The sequence below is a fragment of the Erpetoichthys calabaricus genome, chromosome 10, assembly GCF_900747795.2.
Source record: "Erpetoichthys calabaricus chromosome 10, fErpCal1.3, whole genome shotgun sequence".
NCBI lineage: Eukaryota > Metazoa > Chordata > Cladistia > Polypteriformes > Polypteridae > Erpetoichthys > Erpetoichthys calabaricus.
In genome coordinates this window covers 164,676,641-164,685,805 of record NC_041403.2, presented here as the reverse complement: position 1 = coordinate 164,685,805, position 9,165 = coordinate 164,676,641, and the positions used below count along the sequence as shown (strand labels likewise).

At 44.1% G+C, this 9,165-nt stretch overlaps 1 protein-coding gene across 13 annotated transcripts in view; it reads left to right on the top strand.

Annotated features, from left to right (window-relative positions):
- Window positions 1–6,382: 6,382 nt before the first annotated feature.
- Window positions 6,383–9,165, top strand: part of ralgapb (Ral GTPase activating protein non-catalytic subunit beta) — a 113,649-nt gene continuing 110,866 nt past the window's right edge. For 9 of the 13 annotated variants that reach the window (XM_051932634.1, XM_051932631.1, XM_051932633.1 and 6 more), the window contains exon 1: window positions 6,384–6,604. The gene's annotated coding sequence lies outside the window, so the exon portion shown is untranslated. Of the gene's footprint in view, window positions 6,605–6,669; window positions 7,144–9,165 lie in introns of those variants that run through there. The other 4 variants (XM_051932632.1, XM_051932630.1, XM_051932624.1 and 1 more) reach the window with 3 other exon arrangements.

Below are 9,165 nucleotides of genomic sequence, written 5' to 3'. Positions count from 1 at the left end.
ATTTCGTCACGGATCTGACTCGGGTGAAGACGAGAAAAGATCAGGACGTCCTTCAACATCAATAACCGAGGAAAATGTTGAAACGGTTTCATTCTTCATCATGACAACACTCCCTTCTTGTGCGACAATTTCTGTCGAATAAAAATATTACGCCGTGTCCGCATCCCACCATATTCGCCGGATCTGGCACCGTGCCACTCCTGGCCGTTCCCTAAATTGAAAATGACCATGAAAGGCAAACAATTTCAATCCACTGAGGACACCCAGGCAGCCAACTAAAGACACTCGCGAAAGGAAACTTCCAGAAAAGTGGCAGGAGCGTTGGGAGTATTTTGAGGGGGACTAGTGGTGGTAAATCCTTTACTGCAATAAACGTTTCTTTTTTAAAACATTCACCGTATTTTTTTGATCACACCTCATACTTACCCATTATTATTTCACAAACTGTGTGTGCTTCATGATTATTTAACCGTCGATTGGGGACGTTCATTTGGACGAAGTACGACTTGTCGGGTCTAACGTTCCTCAGCTTGCCAGGCCACGGTGGTCCCGGGTGAGTGGGTCGGCCGTTACACACTATGAGCAGGTCACTTCACCGGCCTGTGCGCCAATTGGAAAAATCAAAAGAAATGGAACCAGTCACATCTCAAATGTTGTAAGTCACCTGGATGAAGACTTCAATCCAATAAGAAATCTCAAGTCACGAAAGGGAAGAAAACAAGACTGGTGGTCTCGCTGAGTATACCGTGCTTTTCAAACCAAATTCTCCATTTTGTCCCCTTGGACCGCAGTCGTAGCTCATGTCTCGTTTTCCTTTCTCCTGAGGATTTCTAGGAGAGACATCAGTGACAAAGTCAATTCTTCAAAGAAACATAAATGAGAATCTCCGTGAAGTTTCATGATGGAAGGGAAAGGAAAGCGACCTTTACGATTTGGTTTTGTAGTAATTGTTTCTGTGCAGAATTACGCACCGGCTGTGGACGTGTTTTGGTTTTTTCAGAGCCATAGAATTCAATCCTGGTGTTTGATGTTTTTTTTTTTTTTGATTCTCCGAATATTTTCAGAGTCGTATCATTTTGTTTTATTGCATTTTGAATTTGTAACGATCGGCGCTACCTTTCTAACCCTTTGTCAGGTCTTTTACTGCAATAAACGTTTCTTTTTTAAAACATTCACCGTATTTTTTGATCACACTTCGTAACTTAATCTGACATTCTTTCAGTTTACCCCTCTGTCCAGATGCTTTGGATAAGTTGTGTGTGTGTGTGTTATATCACAAAGGATGTTATTTGTTCAGGCGTTTCTTTTAGTATTAAATTTAGTATTTTACTTTAGTCCTGCGGTGGGTTGGCACACTGCCCAGGATTGGTTCCTGCCTTGTGCCCTGTGTTGGCTGGGATTGGCTCCAGCAGACCCCCGTGACCCTGTGTTCGGTTTCAGCGGGTTGGACAATGGATGGCTGGATGGATTTTATTTTAGTTTATTTTCTTTTATTGCATTTAATGGGCGGCATGGTGGCACAGTGGGTAGCGTTGCTGTCTTGCAGTTAGGTGACCCGTCTGGGTTCGTTTCCCGGGTCCTCCCTGCGTGGAGTTTGCATGTTCTCCCTGTCTCTGTGCCGGGGTCCTCCCACAGTCCAAAGTCATGCAGGTTAGGTGGACTGGCAATCCTAAATTGGCCCTAAAGTGTGCTGTGTGTGTGTGTGTGTGTGTGTGTCCTGTGGTGGGGATTGGTTCCTGCTTTGCACCCTGGGATTGGCTCCAGCAGACCCCCGTGACCCTTTAGTTAGAATATAGCGGGTTGGAAAATGGATGGATGGATTCTATTTAATGCTTCATATATCCTGTATTTATCTGTTGTGGTATTCGATGCAGAAAATATTTCTATCCCATGTTACATATACTCTGCTGTTCTTTCTGAGACTCTATGAAGCGCCTTGAGCATAGGAAAGGTGCTATATAAATAAAATGTATTACTATTATTATTATTATTAATATACAGCAAAAGATCTACATAGCTCTGCATTAACTGCCATGCCCAAGATGGCTAGCCTGGTATCATCTTCCATTCTCAGTTGCCAGGTGACCACAGCAGCATCTTTACAGAGCTAATGGAGGCAGAGGGAACTCCAGTCTCGTTTCCTGATTGCGAAGTGGAGTGGCTGCCTTACCAGCTGTTTCCAAGGACATAGTGCCATCTAGTGACATCTTGTGGCTCGACAGCACTTCGAGCTTGTCATTTCCTAGATTTCACGGCCCACCTGCTCCCCTCATCTCTGGGCCACACAGCAAGGGAATGAAAAATACAATGAGCCCCAATGACACTCACTCTTCTGCAGAGTTACTGCTGCTGACAGGCCAGAAAGTTAACAGCAGCATGGAGATGTTAATGGGTCTGTGAAAGTGTGTACAGGAAACTGAGTGAGCAACCGCATGTCCACCTGGGACATTTCTAGCCTTTTAAAGAGCCCAATGCCTCTCCACACCGTTTAATGGCCGCTGGGCCCTAAGCAGATGCTTTGTTTGGTCAGGACGTACAGTAAATGGTGCCATAACCAAGGCTGAATGGATGGTACTGGCACTTTGTGATGGTCTTCTCCGGAAAAGGTCCAGTTCTGCTCAATGTCCTCTTATATAGCACACTTCTCTGTACTAAAAACCAGTACTAAAACAAAATAAACAATAAATCAATAACACAAAACAGCATGTAATAGAAACACACTAATATCAAAAGACATCATTTATTATACAGGATAATTACAGTAAATCCTTAAAGTGCCCAAAAAAAGACAGACAGACAGGTAGGTAGGTAAGGCACCATGTGATAGATAGATAGATAGATAGATAGATAGATAGATAGATAGATAGATATGAAAGGCACTATATGATAGATAGATAGATAGATAGATAGATAGATAGATAGATAGATTTGAAAAGCACGATAGATAGATAGATAGATAGATAGATAGATAGATAGATAGATGTGAAAGGCACTATATAATAGATAGATAGATAGATAGATAGATAGATAGATAGATAGATAGATAGATATGAAAAGCACAATAGATAGATAGATAGATAGATAGATAGATAGATAGATAGATAGATAGATAGATAGATTTGAAAAGCACGATAGATAGATAGATAGATAGATAGATAGATAGATAGATAGATAGATAGATAGATAGATGTGAAAGGCACTATATAATAGATAGATAGATAGATAGATAGATAGATAGATAGATAGATATGAAAAGCACAATAGATAGATAGATAGATAGATAGATAGATAGATAGATAGATAGATAGATAGATAGATGTGAAAGGCACTATATAATAGACAGACAGACAGACAGACAGACAGACAGACAGATAGATAGATAGATAGATAGATAGATAGATAGATAGATAGATAGATAGATAGATATAAAAATGACATATTAGTGTTGGTAAAACAACAGTTTATTTCCAATTGTTGTTTCGTTTATGCTCTGCTCTTTCAATTTTGCACAGTTCTAGTCAGTGTGTCGGCCTCTGTGTGGTCTGACCTTCATTTATTTGTAGTATATTGTAATATAATTCTTTACCGCTTTTGTACTTATCCTGTGTTTCTGTTCAGGTTGCACCGCGTTACTGTGATTTTGTGCCAATGTATGCTGCAATATGGTGTATAGATGACATGACAATAAAACCACTTGACTTGACTCTGGAATTACATTTTTCGGCTAATTAATGATTATTACTTATTCTAATGAGCTCTTAAAGCACATTTTCTCTCCGCATTTTTCTTCCTCTTCTCCATTCATTTCTATTGCCCTATTAAACTAATCAGTTTAGGTATGTTTACTAGCTTTAAGGTTTACCCATTGGCCATGCTCTCTTTCTCAGGGGTGGGGGTCGATCTGTTTTCAATCCTATTTTTTGTAAAAACTGATCTATTTGTATGGAATGAAGGACCCTGGAAGTGGGTGGTACCAGGAGACTTCCGGGTTCGCTTATGGCGGTGGTGCTTCGGTCTTTCTGAAGAAACAAGAAAAGAGAGGTTAGTACCCCACCATTATTCCCTGGCACGGTTTGTCGCGGCGCCCATTGGGTCCTTAAGCTGCTCCCCATGCGCTCGTGCGTGACAATATATACTAGCCATCTCCCGTGGCTTCACCCATGTAGTAGTGAAACAGGACAGCGAGGAGGGCCCTGCCCGGCTCCCCACTCCTGACGTCAAGCTGCCCACTCCCCTTGGCCCTCAGCCTCTGTCTCGGATTAGCGCGAATATATGGCTCCTGCAAGCGAACTATGATTCTTAGCGCGATGAGAGAAGTCGCAAAATCAACCGGAATGTTCAAGCAAATTCTAGAAAAAAGCCCGATCTAAATCCGCTAAGTAGTCTTCTCGTTCGCTAGCTAAGCAGATGTAAGACACGCCCTGAGGCTGGCGGGTGAGTGAGGAGGGTCCCACCTCCCTCAGTCTCTCTCGGATTTGCGCCAATAAATCAGCACCGCAAGCAAACTATGATACTTAGCGCAATGAAAGAGGTCGCAAAATCAACCGGAATGTTCCAGCAAACCCAACCTAAATCCGTTCAGTGGTTCTCTTGTGAAAAGCGGACAGACATACAGACAGACGTTGGATTTTTTTTATATATTGAGATATACACAGTAAAACCTCAATTATCCGTCAGGGGTCGGGACTGAGGCCATAATGGATAAGTGAAAAGACAGATAACAGAACAGCTATTTTAAAAATGATACACAGTCGATTAGTGAATAGTCATTTATTTACAAAGCAAAATATAACATAGTATTAACAAAATGAAATTAATTCATAGAATATTGTAACCACCAGCGTAATAAGGAAACACAACTCAGAAGTGCTGGAGTTTTCAAAGGTTTACTTGGAGTCTTCGTTCCGTAACAAACGGTGCCCTGTCTCACCCTCCATTATCTGGGTTTCGGAGCACAACTCCATCACAATAAAAGAACGTTTTCCCTACCAATCAGTTTATCTCCTGCCACTCACGTTCCTCTTTTCTCTGCACCGCAAACCCTCCTGCTTCCTTCCTCTCAACTCCCTACTCCAAACTTCCTTCTGCTGCACCTTCCTTTTTCTCCTAACTTCTCCTGTCGCTCGTTTCCTCACGGAACAGAAACCCTTCGGCCAGTCCCATCACTTACAGCATTCATTACACACTTTCTGCTCACCCAACAGTGCATGTCACCGTATATTAACAAAACATAATGTAACAGTCCTGCAGTGGGTTGGCACCCTGCCCGGAATTGGTTCCTGCCTTGTGCCCTGTGTTGGCTGGGATTGGCTCCAGCAGACCCCCGTGACCCTGTGTTTGGATTCAGCGGGTTGGAAAATGGATGGATGGATGGATAATGTAACAGAATGTAAAAAGGACCTCACAAAGGCAGATCAGCAGAATATTTAATGGACTTGAATGAGATTAGTGCTCCCTCTATTACTCTTTTGTTTCCTATATTTGTTTCTATTTATATTTCTGCTCATTGCATTACATTGTCAGTCAATTGCCTCAATTATGTGACATGTGGTATGGGATTCAGGGGTGGTAAATCGATTGCAATGGTTTCTCTTATTTACATTTCAAAAGTGAGCCATGGGAGCTGACCATTAGGATACTGAAGGAATGGCTGCTGAAAATGGGGCTTTGCAATCACATGTGAATAACAAATCTGAAAAAACAAAATCAGTCATTTCAAGCAAAAGCCACTAGCAACACCAGTAAAGAATTGGCTATAAAGTATCTTGATAAGGGCGGCACGGTGGCGCAGTGGGTAGCGCTGCTGCCTCGCAGATGGGAGACCTGTGGTTTGCTTCCCGGGTCCTCCCTGCGTGGGTTTGCTCCGGTTTCCTCCCACAGTCCAAAGACATGCAGCTTAGGTGGATTGGCGATTCTAAATTGGCCCTAGTGTGTGCTTGGTGTGTGGGTGTGTTTGTGTGTGTCCTGCGGTGGGTTGGCACCATGCCCAGGATTGGTTCCTGCCTTGTGCCCTGTGTTGGCTGGGATTGGCTCCAGCAGACCCCGTGACCCTGTGTTCGGATTCAGCGGGTTGGAAAATGGATGGATGGTATCTTGATAAAAATGTATCAATTTCTGTCAAAAACATTCACATTTCTGGCTGATTCCAAACTGTAATACACTTATACCGTTAGTGACAATAAAGTATATTTTAACAGTGTAAAAGCTATTAATACTTCATATTAAGGCAGTAAAAGTCCGCTCATCTTCACGACTGCTTCCCAGCGGCGCGTAACCCGCCTCGGGGCACATGCATCTTATCACTGCTCGATTTGAGCCGCGCATGCGCAGACATAGCTGTTTGCATTGTGACTGTTGGTTTGTGTGGCGACACTTCCGATCGCTTGACGGCACTGGCCGCTTGTGTTCGGCTACTCTCGGCAATCTGCGACGGTTTCCGATTCCCGCGGCATTGGTGCCGGACTCCGCCGGACGGAGACTGGGCGGGAGAGCAGCGTCGGTGTTCTGGCAGCAATGGTGCTGGCCAGCAGTCCGGGACTGTAAAGAAGAAGAGCCTAAGCCGCGGGAGGGCGGTCTGCTATGACAGGCGTTCCTGTTTCTGCAGGTAAAGCGTGCGAGCGTGTCGCAGGTCGCTGTCTCCTGCATTGCGGCCTTGCTCGTCTACGGCCACGGGGCTCGAGTCAGTGGGTTGTCAGAGGAGAGTGCAGGCAACTTGGCGCTAGCTTGTACACAGTCTAGCTCCAGGCGGTGCTTGAAAGCGAGAAGTGCGACTGAGCCTACAGCATCTTCTCACATTTCATCGTGTGGACAGAGGCGCCTGCCTTTCGGAGGGTTGTTTGTGTTGCTGCGTGTGTTTCGTCGTGCCGGATATCGCAGTTGGATGTTTTTTTTCCCCATTTGTGGGGTCAGTGCAGTAACCGCGTACATGTCGCGGAGTTTTCACACAACCCCGCGGCTTTCCTGTTTAGATGCGGGACTGGGAAGCCGAGCTGAGTCCAGCCCAGCCCTTCCGCTCTCATGGCTCGTTAGGAGCAGAAGCGGAGCTGCTTGACTTAGCTCTCCCATCGAGGCTGGCCCCACGCTCGCAGTTCCCGAGCTGATGTTCGCTTGACAAGCTCCCGGGAGGAGACGGACGTCATTACGGTGAGCTGAACCACCTTTATTTTTTAAAAATCGGATTGGGCCCGGCCGATTGGAACGACTCGCAGGTCGGGCTCTCCCACTTTTGTGTTGAGTCTCTACGCCAGGCTCTGTAGCACCACGCCTCCCTTTCTATTTGGGTTCACTGAAGTGCCGTTCGAGGCTGACTCTGAGACGTAGCTTTGTACTTCTGCCCAGCGCTTTGGCCTGGGTGGCCTCCTGTGACGTACACATTGTGATCCATAAGCAGCGTTTAAAGGGGACAAGATGTCCGGAGCTGCGATGCACCTGCGTCCACGAGTTTGTTTTTCCCCCCGCCTTCCAGGTTGTAAATTGCAAATGATCTGAAATGTATGACCTTGAATGTCTGTCATCCGATTAAACTGCAAGCGTGTTTGTGATTGTTGTGAGCACTGAGTTGAAGTACACTTGCTGATCAGTTTGAAACAAGGCCAAGTGGTTCAAGCGAGTGAGTTTATTTGCAGGCCATGCTGCTGGTGTACCTCTGAGCTGAAGTGTTAGCACCCATGGTTTCAGAATTAGATGTGTAGTCTTTTGAGAGGACTTCTGCTTCCAGAACAATGCACTCTTTTGTCCCACGTGCACTTCTTCTTTTATAATTCCTCTTCTGTTGTAGTCTAGACTAATTTTATTCACACACAGATAAATGTATTTTATGTAACAATAAAGCAATTCTGCAGGTTGGTTGGCAAAGATGAGGAAGATAAAGATAGAAAAGTAAACTCTCACCGCAAAACCTGATGCGTCTATTTCTTTTTGGCCCCACAGCCTCCATCTATCTATCTGCTGTCACTGTCCTGCTCCACTGACAGATTAAGGAGATCGTTCCTCCCCCAAACTATGCGACTCTTCACTTCCACCCGGGGGGGGTAAACGTTAACATTTAACATTATACAAAGTTATTGTCTGTTTTTTTACCTGCATTATTATCAATCTTTAATTTAATATTGTTTATTGTATCAATATGCTGCTGCTGCTGGAGAATGTGAATTTCCCCTTGGGATTAATAAAGTATCTATCTATGAAATGCAAAGTTGACCGACTCACTCCTCAACAAAATCGGGGGACATTTCCCAGATAGTTAATATGCAGAAATTTGACAGGATTGTACATCTAGGGCAGCAAGTATCCACTAAGAAAAGGCAGTTGTGTATTTAGGGGTATCCCCCACTTCTAGAAAAACTAAATACCCCAAAGTCTGAAAAATCGCTTCGACTGAGTTGATTGAAATTTGATGACGTTATAGTAAAAAAGAAAATTAGCTGAACTTTTTTTTTTTTTTAATTTATAGGTAACATTTTGTTGTCTATTTATTAATATTATGCCAGTGTACACGCAGTGTGTTGTTGATAAGAGTGGGCTTTATGCAAACAAAGGATGGAGCACAAGTGATTGATAGGTTGAATTGCAGCACTAACCAATAGGGTGGATCAATGACTAAAGAGGGAGAGGTGTCCTGGACAGGGAAAAAGAGACGTGATCACGTTTGGCATCTGCAGTCGGGTATGAAGTGATAGGTGAAAGTTTGGTGAACCTCGTAGCAAGTGAGCAAGAAGTTGAGGTTGTGTCCTTTGATCTAATACAAGCCTGGACCAGGGTAGGGGCTACAAAGGCCTATTGCTTCTAGCCCTTAATCTTTTTCTCTATTATATATATCTATGTGATCCATAGCAGAAGCCCCTCATCTTTTTGTTCATCATGTACAATATCACTGTACAATGTCTCACCATTATATGAACTTGTACGAAAAGTCCAAAGGGATTTCTTCTCCACTCCATGGTTTTATACTCCTGTAAGTCCACCCACAGCAATCACAAAGGTGGCTAAAATCCCCCTGATACCTGCAAATCCTAGAAACGCCCCTGGACCGACTGTGTTAGTTAAGTTTAAACTTGTCCACCACAGGCTACTCCATTGTAATGTACGTTTACATCTGTGGACTTTGAAAAGGAACCTCCACCCCACCCTCCAAATTTACATGTGCGTCTGCCCCACCCCTGCGCT